The 14052-nt window shown below is 30.4% G+C and overlaps 1 long non-coding RNA gene across 1 annotated transcript; it reads left to right on the top strand.

Annotated features, from left to right (window-relative positions):
* Window positions 1-4127: 4127 nt before the first annotated feature.
* LOC124888489 lies at window positions 4128-5988 on the top strand. The gene is made up of 2 exons (XR_007046783.1): window positions 4128-4790; window positions 5821-5988. It is a non-coding gene; the product is annotated as an uncharacterized LOC124888489 (long non-coding RNA).
* Window positions 5989-14052: the final 8064 nt, after the last annotated feature.

Below are 14052 nucleotides of genomic sequence, written 5' to 3'. Positions count from 1 at the left end.
GTACCTAATCCATTTTAATACTTTATTAAGAGGCTTGTAATTGATAACTAATCTTGGGGCAGCTCTTTCCTTTTCAACACTATTATTGACATAAAAACCATGGTGATTTGGGAAGGTCTAATAATTGTTTATCTAATAAATCGTTAATTTTCTTTTTACAATATTCCATTAATTCTTGATTTATTTGAATGGGTCCTGCTTTTGTTGAAATAATCCTTTCGTCAAATTCCTCAATATAAGGTAATTCAACTATATGCCTTTTTCTTTCCCAAAAGGCATTAGGAAAATCCGAGCAGACTTCTCATTCAATGACTTCTTGTAGATTTTTAATTTTTGTCTCTACTTCTAGGGTTTTTAAAGAGGATTCAATTCTTTTGATTTTTATTTCATCTTTTAAATAATTTATCTGTTGTGAAATTAAATCGATCTTAAAGACCGTTTTATTTTTTATAAGGTCACTTTCTGTTTTTGATAAACTATTTAGATAAGGAAAAATAATTTTCTTCAAAATAGTGGTGTGGATGTCATCTAGTTCTACAGTATCAGGTTTAATTTGATGTGTAAAAGTTATACCTAAAATTATCTCTTCATTTATATCTTTGGTTATTACAAAGTCATTTATGAAACAAATTCCATCATTACATATGTGTGCATTGTGTAGTTTATAATTTATTTTTAATCTTTCGCCTGTTCAGAGAATAATTTTGTAGTACCTTTTTCAAGATACTTAGTAGGGATCATTCCTTTAATAATGCAGTTCCAATCGGCTCCTACCCCACTCATGATTTGGAGTTGGCAATTTCGCACTTAAGATTTGGAGGCATTATCTCTATGGTGTGTATTATGAGAGTTTTACCGATCATCGCAGTCTTCAGTATCTTATGATCCAGAGAGAGCTTAATGATAGACAATAGATGTATGGAGTTGCTTAAGGATTATGATATCTCTATCTTGTATCATCCATATAAGGCGAATGTGGTAGCAGACATTTTGAGCCGTAGGGCAGTGAGTATAGGCAATTTGGCTTGTATTTCAATTTCTTAGAGGTCATTGGCATGGGATATTCAATATTTAACCAACTTGATAGTTCACCTTGAAATTTCAAACCCTAGGAGGATTCTTTCTACTGTTGAGGCGAGGTCTTTGCTTTTTTAGCAGATTCGGGATCGTTAGTTTGAGGATCTGGTGTTGAGAGGTGAGTTTGAGAGGATCACTATATATTCAGAGGGCGTTTTGAGATTTGATGTCCATATTTATGTATCGATGATTGATGACTTGATTCAACTGATTTTGCATGAGGCTCACAACTCTAGATATTCTATTCATTCGGGTATAGCTAAGATGCTTAGAGATTTGATACAAAATTATTGATGGAGTGGCATAAAGAGAGATGTGAAGGAATTTATAGATTATTCCCTATGTTGTCAGCAGGTGAAGGCCAAACATCAGTGGCCAGGTGGTTTGATTCAGAGACTGCTAATTCTAAAGTGAAAATGGGAGCGAATCACCATGGATTTTGTTAGTGATTTGTCTCACACTTACCATGGTTCTAATGGCATTTGGGTCATTGTAGATTGGCTGCACAAATTAGCATATTTTATTCCCATTCAAATGTCTTTAAGTGCCAAGAGGTTAGCCCGTATCTATGTGCATGAGATAGTCCATTTACATGGGGTGCCCATATCTATTATTTCAGACTGAGGTTTTGTGTTCACGTCTAGTTTTAAAGATCTTTTTAGGATGAGTTGGGTACTCAAGCGGATCTTAGTACACCCTTTCATCTGCAGATCAACAACCAGTGCGAGCGGACTATTTAGGTACTTAAGGATATGCACGGAGCCTGTGTTATGGATTTCGGAGGCTAGTGGGAGGAGCACTTAGCTTTGGTAGAGGTTTCTTATAAAAACAGTTACCATTCGAGTACTGAGATGGCACCTTTTGAGGCTTTGTATGGTAGGAGATATCGTTTTCCAATTGGATAGTTTAAGACTTTTGAGATTCGACCCCGTAGGACTGACTTGTTTCAGCAGTCGTAACATAGAATTAGGGTGATTCAAGACAGGATGAGAGCAGCTCGAAGTAGGCAGAAAGCCTATGCAGATTGTGGGCTTTGTTCCTAAAGATTTGGCATTGGTGACCGAGTATTCCTCCGTGTGTCGCCCATAAAGGGTGTGATGAGGTTCAGGAGGAAGTTCAAGCTTAGCCCTAGGTATATTGGACCTTTTAAAATTCTTCCCACAGTTGGTGAGGTGGTTTATGAGTTTGTTTTACCTCCAGATTTTGCTATTGTCCATCCAGTTTTCCATGTTTATATGTTGTGGTGATACATTCTAGATCCGTATTATATGCTTAGATGGGGCTCATTCCAGTTGGATGAGCGTTTGACCTTTATAATGGAGCCGGTGCTCATTCTGGCTAGTGATTCAAGCAATTGCGAACTAGGGAGATCCCTGTATTTAAGGTTTTGTGGAGTCACCACCCAATAGAGGAGGCTACTTAGGAGATCAAGAGCGAGAGACACGCCCAGTATCCTCACCTGTTTGAGACTTCAGGTATATCCTAATCCCTTAACTTTCACGGATGAAAGTTCCTTTAGTAGTGGATATTGTAATAACCCTTTAGGTCATTTTTCATATTTCAGCTTATTTTTGCTGTTAGAGATTCTATAGATGCCCCAAGTCATTTATGACTTGATGGAACTGACAGTTCGATTACCGGGTAGTTCTTTTGATTTTTAGAGTCATTTCCCTGTTTTGAAGTCTTTGCTTGTTCCAAATGGCCACCGGGTAAAAACTTTAGTCAAACAACCTTGAATGCAAATTCCAACTATTCCAGCAACTCCGTAATATCGATTCATTGCTAGGAGGACTCTTAGTTCGAATCCCGAGATACTCGGGCTCATTTTGACCTATTGGTCAGAAAGTTAAGAAATTAAAAATTGGGTGTGGGACCCACATTTCATCAAAACAACCTCAGATGAAAATTTTAACTGCGTCGTTGAATCCAAAACATCAACTTTGGTATGATTACATAGTTTGTTTGCGTATATAAAATTCTGAATGAATCTCGAGGGCTTGACGAAGACTTGGCTGTAACTGGTGCAACCGCGATTGTGGGCCCTGTATCATGATCGCGATCTGACAGCACCAGCAAGTGTCGCGATCGCGACCCATTTAGCTACGATCGCAAATCCTGTGGTAAGATTTCTTAATTATTGACTTCTTTGTATTAGTTAGACCACCAACATAAACAATTCCACAACCTTGGTCTTTCTAGCAAATGTGACGGTGTAGCTTCGTTCTACAATTATATGTATATTGTGGAGCATATTATGTAAATATTTAATTCGATGATGTTGCTTCCTTTTTTTTTAACATCTTCTGAACCAAAAAAAAAAAAGGTGGTTAAATTCTCAATAAGTTGGATCTCTTTCATATAACTATTTTACAAAAATGTCATGCTCAGCACGAGCAGGGGTCATCTATTAAATATAGAATGGAGCTATAATTTTGATTTATGGATTTTGAATTATAATATCATTTATTTATTGGGTTCATGATGTAATTATTTTGACATATTTAATGAAATTTTTAGTAAAAAAAATAAAATTATACCATGAGCATAGACATGTGTTAAATTAATCAGCCTTACAAGACCCAAAACTCTTAATTAAAGAGTGAAAAAATTCCTATCAAATTAATTGTAAATAATGAAATAAATTTAAACATTGTTGACACCCAATTTTGACCTCCCGATGCCCTCTTAGGCCGCTATTTTATCAAAATTATTTAAACTTTTAATATTAATATTTTTTACACATTATTTTTGTATTAAAAAGATATCGACATGTCACATTGATGATTTAAAAATATACAAATTATTTTACTATCATTTTAACAATTTATTTCAAATATAATATTTTATATAATTTTGTTAATATTTATTAAATTATTTTTTCGTAAATATGCACACACAAAAATTACAAATGCATTGTCTTAAATTATTTTATATAATATTTTTTACGTAACATAATTTTTACATGTGTAGTTATTTTAATAACGACATCCTATTATTTTTACTATATACATTTATTAAAATAACAGCCGATTTTTATCCGATTTCGTCTACACGTTTAGATGTTAGCCATTTATTATTGTCAATTTAGACATCAATTTTGGTCCCATTTTAAATTTCAAGTTGTGGACCTATTTTTAAACTATTTTAATCTCAGCCTTTGATCGAAGTTGATCCAACAGCTGAGATCGAATCTCCATTCCTTTCCTTTAGACCAACATTCCAAACCCTAATCCCATTTTCAACAAACCAGCCACACCCCTCCTCTTTACTCTCTTTTTCTCTCTCCTCTCTCTCTATCTATCAATAGCTGCCGCCGCCGGCCAGCCACCACATCTGAGAAACCCGACATCGGCCACCATGGCTGGTGCAACACCTCCACCGCGTCTGTCTCCTCTCTCTTTTCTCTTTTTCCATCCCCATCGGCGAATACGCCGCCTACCGCCACCTAACACCAACAAACCCATCCCCACCGGTGAAAATGTCGCATGCATCCGCCGGCGAACCCCCTCTCCCCGCTCTCTTGCTCTCTAGTCCACGCCTCTATCTTCCCCGTTCCAGCTGACGCCGCCGCCAACCACAGCAACCACAACAGTCGCTGGAGAGCACCGGCGGCGCCACCAGTGAGCCGGCTAGCCTCTTCTCCTCTGCGCCGCTGATCGATTTTTGCCAAAGCATGTTTTAATTTATGACGGATTCACAAGAATCCATCTCAGGTTTGTTATTTTGTTCAAATTTCTTCTTTCTACTTTTTTATTTATTTTCTCTTCTGATCGATCTTATTAGACTCAAATTGATGGAATCTGATTGTAAATTTGAGTTGAATCCTCCAATTTTGTGTGTTTTTGTGTGTTTAGACTAGCATGTGGGAAAAACCCCAAATTTCGTGATGCTCAATTTTAACTCCAAATTTCAAGTAGGTTGTCGATTCATGTTTACTCAAATCTTGAGGTCATTGATCTCATATTTTGATTGTGTTAGTTGATACACTAGTGTTCATGACAAAAATATTTGATTACTCTTGATTGAATATTTTTTAGACTGATTGCGTATTTCATATTAAGGATTCGAGTTGATACATTCATATATAAGTTACTATGATTAAGGAGTATTTTACGTGACTAACTGCCCTTTTTAATCATTTTTCCTTTTGTGTGCTAATTGGCATCCCTTTCTCATAATATTAGACATATTCCATGTCTATTTATGGTAAATTTGATTAATCTAGTCCCTTTAACTGATGCTGAAATATCCTCATCCTTTTTACTTCCCGTGATCGACTTGGTGAAATGTTCTTCTTCCTTTTATGTAGTGACTCCTCCACTATATAAACAACCCTCATTCTCTTATTTCTGACAACTTACAATATACAGACCCTCATCCAAATAAAAACTTTAACTATCTTTGCTCTATATATAAAAGCAGTAGAAACACTCCTAAGTCCTTTTCCTGTCAAAGTATTGCTTAGAGGAATTTGGAGTCGACTTGTTACTCACTGCAATAGGGCTGATATTCCAACTTTTCTTAAACTGTTATTTTCTGCTAAATCGGTTAGTTTCTTAGACGGTGTATTTACAATTTTTAGATGCTTTAATGCTTATCCTGATTGCCTCCTAAAATTCCCAGTTGTTTAATGTGATTATTTGTAAGGTCATTGTTTGGTTTGTGTGTGCCTCCCATATGATCATTGTAGGACTATAAGACATTTGTTTTTGTGTGCTTTGCGGTATGTGTTTTTGTTGACAGGCATTATTGAACTTTCTTAACGGATGAAGAGTTATTGAGAAATTGAGATTTGTCGTGGGATTGTCTTATTTCGGCCCACTATTTTTCGTCTTTCTTTTATTCATTCATATAGTTTGTAATAATTCCCTGTATAAACATTGATGTAATAATAATAATTGGGACTGCTCAGGGGGTGGAGATTTATGTGCTCTTTATACCGCGTAGGCAAACACAACATAGGTCTATATGCTTTATGTGCTATGTGATCATCTAGGCAAATCTTATCATTAGATCAACAATAAATTCATTTAATCACCTAGAAATCATGCTTTTAGGAATTTAATTAACTTGCGCCTTTTAAATTAAGTTTGAATATGTTAACTTAATTTACAAGCGATTTAATTACTTTCGACATGTTTAACAGAGATTTGGCATATTATAATGACATTTTTCACAGTTTAAATAACATTCTCAACAATTAATTATTAATTTTTGACATCCCAAATGACATTTTCAGCACTTTTAAGTAACATTTTCAACATATTAAAATTAGTTTCCAGCAATATAAATTTACCTTCCAGCACTATTTCCGATATATTTTCTGCATTTAAGAAATAATTTCCAGTCTGTTTACTTCCCTTTCCGCGTATTTTCAGCATAAATATTAAGTTTTTCAACATGTAAACATTAAATTCCTGCATGTTAATATGTTTTGCGCATGTTAATTCACTTTCAAGCATTAAAAGATATATTTCCAATATGTTAATGGATTTTCCAGTTTAAAAGAAAAATGTCGGTAGTAATTTTCAACACGTAATTTTTTACTTTCCAATGCTATCATTAGTTTACAAGATGTCTTGCACAATAAAATCCATGAGCATAAATTTTTGACATGCCTTTTATTCCTAACAAATTTCCAACATTGTTCTAAATGTTTTGACAATTACTCCTCGTCAATAAATAATTCCATGAAATTTAGATACCATAACTATAGGTTTTAACTATAAAATCGATAATTGCTTGTCTTGCATGCTAATCACATTAATTATTTTTTAATAAACAAGATGCTAACTTGGGACCATTATGTGCTACGTGATGTACTATTTGTTTTGCTCTTTAAGTCCTACCAGGAAACCTAGCTTTATTTGTTTAGCCCACAAATCCAAAATAGAAAAGTCCAATGCCTCTTGGACGATAAATTGGGATGATCGGCATTTTAGAGGCGTTAGTTTTATCCTTTCTTTTAGAACGTTTTTAGGTTTGACAACCAGCATAGGAGGGGGTAGTCATTCAGAAGTGATGAAATCCAACATATATTACACAACTTGTGACATTGTCAGTTGTCTAAGAATATGGCTAGTGGGTCAGATAATGATTAACAAGTTGAGGTTCTAATCCGAATGAAATTAAAATATTCCTTCGTTTGATTTTTTCGAATTTGTTCTTTTTCTTCATTTACTCTACATGCTTATTTATTTGGGGTAGTTAGTTTAACAAGCAGTCCCTTTTGTTATAAATTACATTGCTTCTCTCTCCTCGCTTATCTACTTTACATTTTTTGTTGTCTTGTTTTTGCCTCCACCTAATTAATAATTAGTATTGTTTTATTCATTACTTATCATTTAGTTAACATTAAGTTAATATTAAGTGATCTTTATTTGATCACATAGAATCCCCACGTAAAATACGAATTCGGTTGGGAACTACCTTTGTGGACCTCAAAAGGTGTTTAACACCTTCCTTTCGAGATAATTTGAACCCTTACTTGAATTTCTGGTGAACTAAGACTAAACAACAAAATAGGTTTGTAGTTAGTCTAGATCGGTGCCCTAAGGCACCTTAATTCGTTAGGTGATAACTCTTTACACTCTTCAAACAATTTCAAAAAGAGTGGTCACGTCAAATCCCTCTTTTCGAGAGGAAAAATGGGGGGCGACAAACATTAAATCTAATTTATTTGAATTTGAAACACTAAAAGAAATCTTAATACAATTCTTCATATTTGAGTATTAGAAAAGTTTGTATATCTAATGACCACGTGAAGTGTGGGCCATTTCAGTAGTGATAAAATAAGTCCAAAGTCATTTAAGAGTTTTGTATTTTTTAAGTTTTTTTAATTTAGGTTTTCAATATGTCGGTCAATTGAAAAAAATCATATTAAATATTATATTTTAGTAAAAAAAACAAATAACATTTGGCTTGTAAGTCAAAAGTCAATCTAAATTGGCTCTATGTGTCCCTTATTTGACAGAATTAGCAGGTGGCAATTCAAAAATGAAAGACTCAACCCACAAACTAAAACCCCAATACTTGAATAAAACTCAAGATGCATCCGACCCATTTCCCCTCTTAATATTTCTCCACCGGCCACCACACCTGCTGTCGTAGGGATGCTTCGAACGAATCGTGCAAATAATTACGTTTAACGTTTAGCTTATTGATTCTTCAATGTATCAATTCGCTAGCCAATCAATAAGATGTCGGTTGGTTCATTAATGGATTACCAATTATCAAAGGATTATTGGATGGTGTATCAGCTAACCTCCACGATTGTCTTTTTTAATAAAATTTACACTCCTAACAAAAAAAATAGCGCAATTATCCAAGGATTATTGAACGGTGTATCAGGTAACCTGTACGATCATTTTTTTTTTAAATAAATTTTACACTCCTAACAAAAGATTTTTCCAGCGTATTAAATATAGAGAGTGGAAAAATAGTAGGACCAAAAACACTTAGCTCTTGTCCTCTTTCAAAAAAAAAAATCAATAATAATAATAAGAAGAAAAAGAAGAAAGAGAAGAAGAAGAAGAACAACAACAACAACAACAACCTTTGCTTTAATATTTTTGATTGATTGAATATGATCTTCAGTCCAAGCTTTTGAATTTTTTTTCAATCTATCATATAAAATAGATGTATTGTTAGCAAGATCCTTTATAAAAGGAGAATAATTTAAAATTTTCAAAAATCTCTGCAGTTGAGTTTTAGTAGTAATAACATCCTAAAACTTTGAAGAAAATTCAATACTTCTATTTATGAGAAAATTTTATCATTTTTTATATTATGTCGTAAAAGTCTAGCTTTTGTTTGGAAAAGAGACATCTTGAATTTAAATATTACTAATCCATTTTGTATAATAATTGTTTTAAATAAATCAAAATGTTTATTTTCACTGTTTTTAAAAATACTAGTATATTATCAATATAAACTATTATGAAATTGCTATAAGGCATGAAAATGTCATTTATAATATTTTGAAATTCAAAGAGGGCATCTTTTAATCCAAATGGTATGACATTTCATTCGAATTGACCCATGAGGACATTAAAAGTAGTATTATATTTATCTGCTTCGACAATTTAAATTTGTCAATATACTAATTTTAAATCAAATTTTAAAAATATAATGACATCATATAGTTTATCCAATAAATTCTTTTTATTAGGTATTGAATACCTGATTCATTTTAAAACTTTACTATGGAATTTATAGTTAATTACTAATTTGAAACACCTCTTTTTTGTTTTGTCTGTTTATTAACATAAAAAGTAGTACATGATCATGATGATTTGGAAGGTCATATAAGACCTTTATTTATTAAAGAATAAATTTCTTTTTTCATAGTTTTAAATATTTTGAGTTCATTTGGCATGGTCTAACTTTAGTGGGAATATTATCTTCTTTAAAATTTTCTTCATATGGAAGGCTAACCTCATGTTATTTCTTTGTCAAAATGTATTTGGGTGATCTCCACAAATTTCTAAGGCAAATTAATTTTTTCAAAAATTGATTTTTTTCACTCAATTTAAAATTTTGTAAAGTCTCTTCAATTGTTAGACTATAAATTTTATTTTTTAAAAAATTAACTTGTCGATTTTTTGAAAGTATTTTTTCTTTTATTGTATTTAAAAATCTTGAATAGGGTGGTGAAGTTTCAGTTATACCAGTTTCATCTTATCTGGTAATAGGATATAAGTGAACAAAAAATGAAAAACCTAAAATAATTTCATCGATAATATCTTTTACCAAAATAAAGGTTTCTGGCATACATGATTTATCTTGACAAATATATGTCTTGGAAATTTTGTATTCAACTCTCATTTTATAACCAGTGGCATCTCTTAAAATATGAATAGTTTTATTAAAAAATTTAAAGGTATTAAGTCTTCTTGTATACAGTTATAGCATATCCCACTATCAATAAGAGTTGTAAATTCCCTGTTAAAATTATAATCAATTAAAAAAAATAAACTTTGAGTAAAACTTTTGACGCTCTATAATTTTGAGTTTGAAGAAATCCTTCTTCTAGGATATCCGATATATTAGCTATATTATCTGTGACAAGACTTTAATCTTCTAAATCAGAGATTCTTTTATCTAACATCATATTCTTACTTTTGAGATTAATAATTTCTTTCTTGAGATTATCAATCTCTATCTTTAAATCATGAGTTGTTGCAGGTGTATTAGCAACTCGCTCATTTTCTTTAAGGATTCTTTGAATTTTGGACATAGTATAAGGTCCTTTTTTAGAAGGATTTTTTAATTATTTTTTAGTGGAACTAGTAGAAGCTTTTCCATCTTTTCTATTCATTGAGATCTTATCTTAGAATCTTTGATAATCTTCAAATCTGATAACTTATTATTTTTACGGGCATTAATATTTAGATCTTTAAATTAAGAATAAATATTATAAAACTCCATCACTCTTGTTATCACAAGGTTGCCCTTATTGAAAAGGTATAAAATCATCTTCAAAGGACATATAATTCACGTCATGAAGAATTTTTAAATAATTATTGTCGTCGTCGTTGTCGTCGCTGTCGCCTCCGTCATAGTAAAATTATTTGAATTGATTTCAAAAAAATTTCTAATTAAAATTTATAGATTATAGGATAAATATGCATTTTATTTGAAAAAAAATTATGAATAAGAAAAGAATGATAAAATGATCTTCTTATAATAAAGATATGATATGATATTTAAATTTGAAATTGAATAGAATTTAAATGAGAATAAAATTCTAACTTCTTAACATCTCCTATATTTATCATTATTATTATTATTATTATTATTATTATTATTATTATTATTATTATTATAATATACATTACTAATAATAATAAAATTTCAAACATTAAATTAAGAATATAACAACGACAACGTTGTGTGCTTCTTTTTTGTAGCATATTTTTATAGTAGAAGGATTGCAATTCTTTCTAGACTCTGTTTTATTAGCAACTGTAAGTTCTCTTTTATTTCACTTTATTTTTAAAATTTGCATGTATTCAAATTAATCTCCTAATCAATTAGTTTTTTATTTAAATCTTTTTTAAAAAAATTGAGTTAGATTGGAGTTCTAACTTCTTAACTTCTCCAATATATACTTTTACAATGATATATAATGCTGAGCTCTTTTCTCTTTTATTTTGTTATTCATTATTCATTATTAATAATTAGCTTTATCCATGAATATATTTATGATATTCTTTATATTTTTCATTTTTTAAATTTTTTTTTGGTTTAACATTTTCAATTTTTATGCAGATGGGAGATGATGACATTACAGATAAATCTATTTCTTATCATATTTAGAATTGAATACAAATAAGTAATGTTTGTCATAGAAAATAGAAATATATATTAAAAACATTTATTATTGAAAGTTAAAATGAAGAATACAAATTCATGTGTTATTGAAAATAAAACATTGAACAAGCTAAAAAATAATTTATCACATATTTTTTAACATAAAAGAAAACAAATGTAAACAAACTCTTTATAAAATTTCATATTTAAGATTATATCATAGATGAAGATTTGACATATTTTGCTTAATTTGAATTTTAATGTGAAAAATCTTATTTGGATTTGAGATGAAAAAATTTAAATTATGAAAATAAAAGTCAAGATACAGATTAGATAATTGTAAAGAAAAATTGAGTGATGAAGTTACTACAAAGATAAAAATGTATTTACATACATTTAGGAAAAATATCTATAACTATATCTATAATCTATAATATATTAAAAGTGTGAAGGACCTTAGAAATGTTGTTTGAACTTTTTGCATTTCATTAAAAGTGTTTGCTTTAGACAAAATCATCTTTTCACTATTTTTTCCTAATATTTAAGAGTTGAAAATTAATTAAACATATTTATGGTAAAACTTTTTCTTATTAGAAGTCATCAGAATTATAACAACTAATTTTTTTTCCATTGGGTTAAGAATTCTAAATCAATTAAACTTTATTTAAAATGATTTAAAAAATCTAGAAATAAATATAAAAGTGTTAAAATAAGAAAAATTTAAGCAGTCAAATTTTTAAAAATTGTAAGTACTTAATAAAAATGTAATCAATAATTTTGTAAATATTTAACTTTAAAAATAATAAAATATTTGAAATATTAAAATCTCGTGGCATGTTTTCGTGGAACATATCTACTCATCGTTAATAACAATTTTCCTTTTTGCACATGAATCTACACTAATTTTTCATATTTATAGGATTAAGTAGGAGACTTTCGGGAGACTTGTTTTAGCTGCTTTCATTATTTTCTTTTCTTTTCTTAATTTGGTTATTTTTATAAAAGGAATACAAATAGAAGAGTCCTATTTATTTTGGAGACGAAATAGTACTCCCTTTTTATTCTAACAGAATTTATTTTGAACAGGAATATCAATCTTGATTTTTGAAGCATAAATAGATCGGTTGCTATTCTTTTTTTATGTTCAAATTTGTTGTTTGATGTTTCTTTTTTTTTTTTTTTTAATTTGTTTAATTGTGATGGCTTGAGAGCACATTAAAGTGAATAATTTTTGTTTGTGTGTGTGTTCAAAATTGTTGTTTGCTTTTTTTTTCTTCTTAATTTTGATATTAACTTTTGTCTGATTATGATGGTTTGAGAGAAGATTAAAATGAATAATTTGATATTAGATTTGTTATTGAAAATTTATGGGATAGTACTCACAAAAATATCTGAACTTTGATCGGATTTTTAGTTGAGCATACTAAACTTTGCCGGGGGGGGTCCTATTACCCCCCGGACTCTTTTAAAGTGGAATTAATTCTCCCCAAAATGTTATACCCAGTTTTGAAGTAGAAAATGTAATACACGCATCAATGACATATTAACACGTGTATTTTTTTATTTAAAATTAATTTTATTTAATTTCTTTTTCACTCTTATTCTTCTCCATTTTTATTCATCAAAATTCACAAAAAATTAGTAATGAAGACCAAAATATTTTCAACAAGATGAAATATTTTTTCCATCTGCCCATCTCCATCAATAACTCAAACAAGAATAACTCAAAAACAAGAATAAAATTTTCAACAACAAAAAAATAAAAACAGTGTAGAGTTTTTATTTATTTTAAGATAAAGCAAAACAAATTATATTTATGGCAAAATATCTAAAATGTTACAGCAATAGCAGTAGCAGCAAGCATTTCACTCTCTTGTTTCAAATCCACTATAAGATCAACCACAATACTCTTGCTCTCCAAATCTCAAATCTTGATACTAGATTCAGTAGCAGCACAAAGCCAATTCCTATTCGGGCTAAAACATTGGCATCCAACATCCCAAAACAATACCATTACAATCAAAACGTTGGCATCCAACATTTCAAAACAACCAAAAACTCAGAAAGTTTCAATTTTTACACTCCCCAAGTTTAATTTAATGAAAAAAATAGCAAGAATTTTTCAAGAATAGTGAAACTCATATCTTGTTTTGCTTCAGAGAATCCAAATCACCCAATCTTGAAAGAATCAAAGCCACCATTAGTAGTGGTTGGAACAGCCAATGCAGATATAAGGAATTCAACTTTCTGGAATATCTTTCTTCCTATTGTCAACTACAAGAAACTTCAAAATGCATCCTTTAAAGAAAAAAAATCATAATTTGAGAAAATCATCTTCACTGATTTCTTGAGAATTCAAAATTTCAATTACTAACAAGCAGTGTGTGTCTGTGATGAAATTGTGTTCAATTCAATTTCAAGTCAACAATGAAATACAAATGGAGCACCATTGAAGAGAAGAAAGAAAGTAGAGAGAAGAGAATGAAGATATAAATGAAAAAATAAATAAAAAAACATTCAATTTATAAAAATTAGAAAATTGAGGGGCTGTTTGACCAAAAAAAAATAATTTTTTAATGATTTTTTAACACTTTTACGCGCCCAATGCGCGTGAATTACACGCAATGGTCCAAGTGGGCAGATATATGCCATTAAAATACG

The sequence above is a fragment of the Capsicum annuum genome, chromosome 11, assembly GCF_002878395.1.
Source record: "Capsicum annuum cultivar UCD-10X-F1 chromosome 11, UCD10Xv1.1, whole genome shotgun sequence".
NCBI lineage: Eukaryota > Viridiplantae > Streptophyta > Magnoliopsida > Solanales > Solanaceae > Capsicum > Capsicum annuum.
This window is presented reverse-complemented; position numbering and strand designations above follow the sequence as displayed.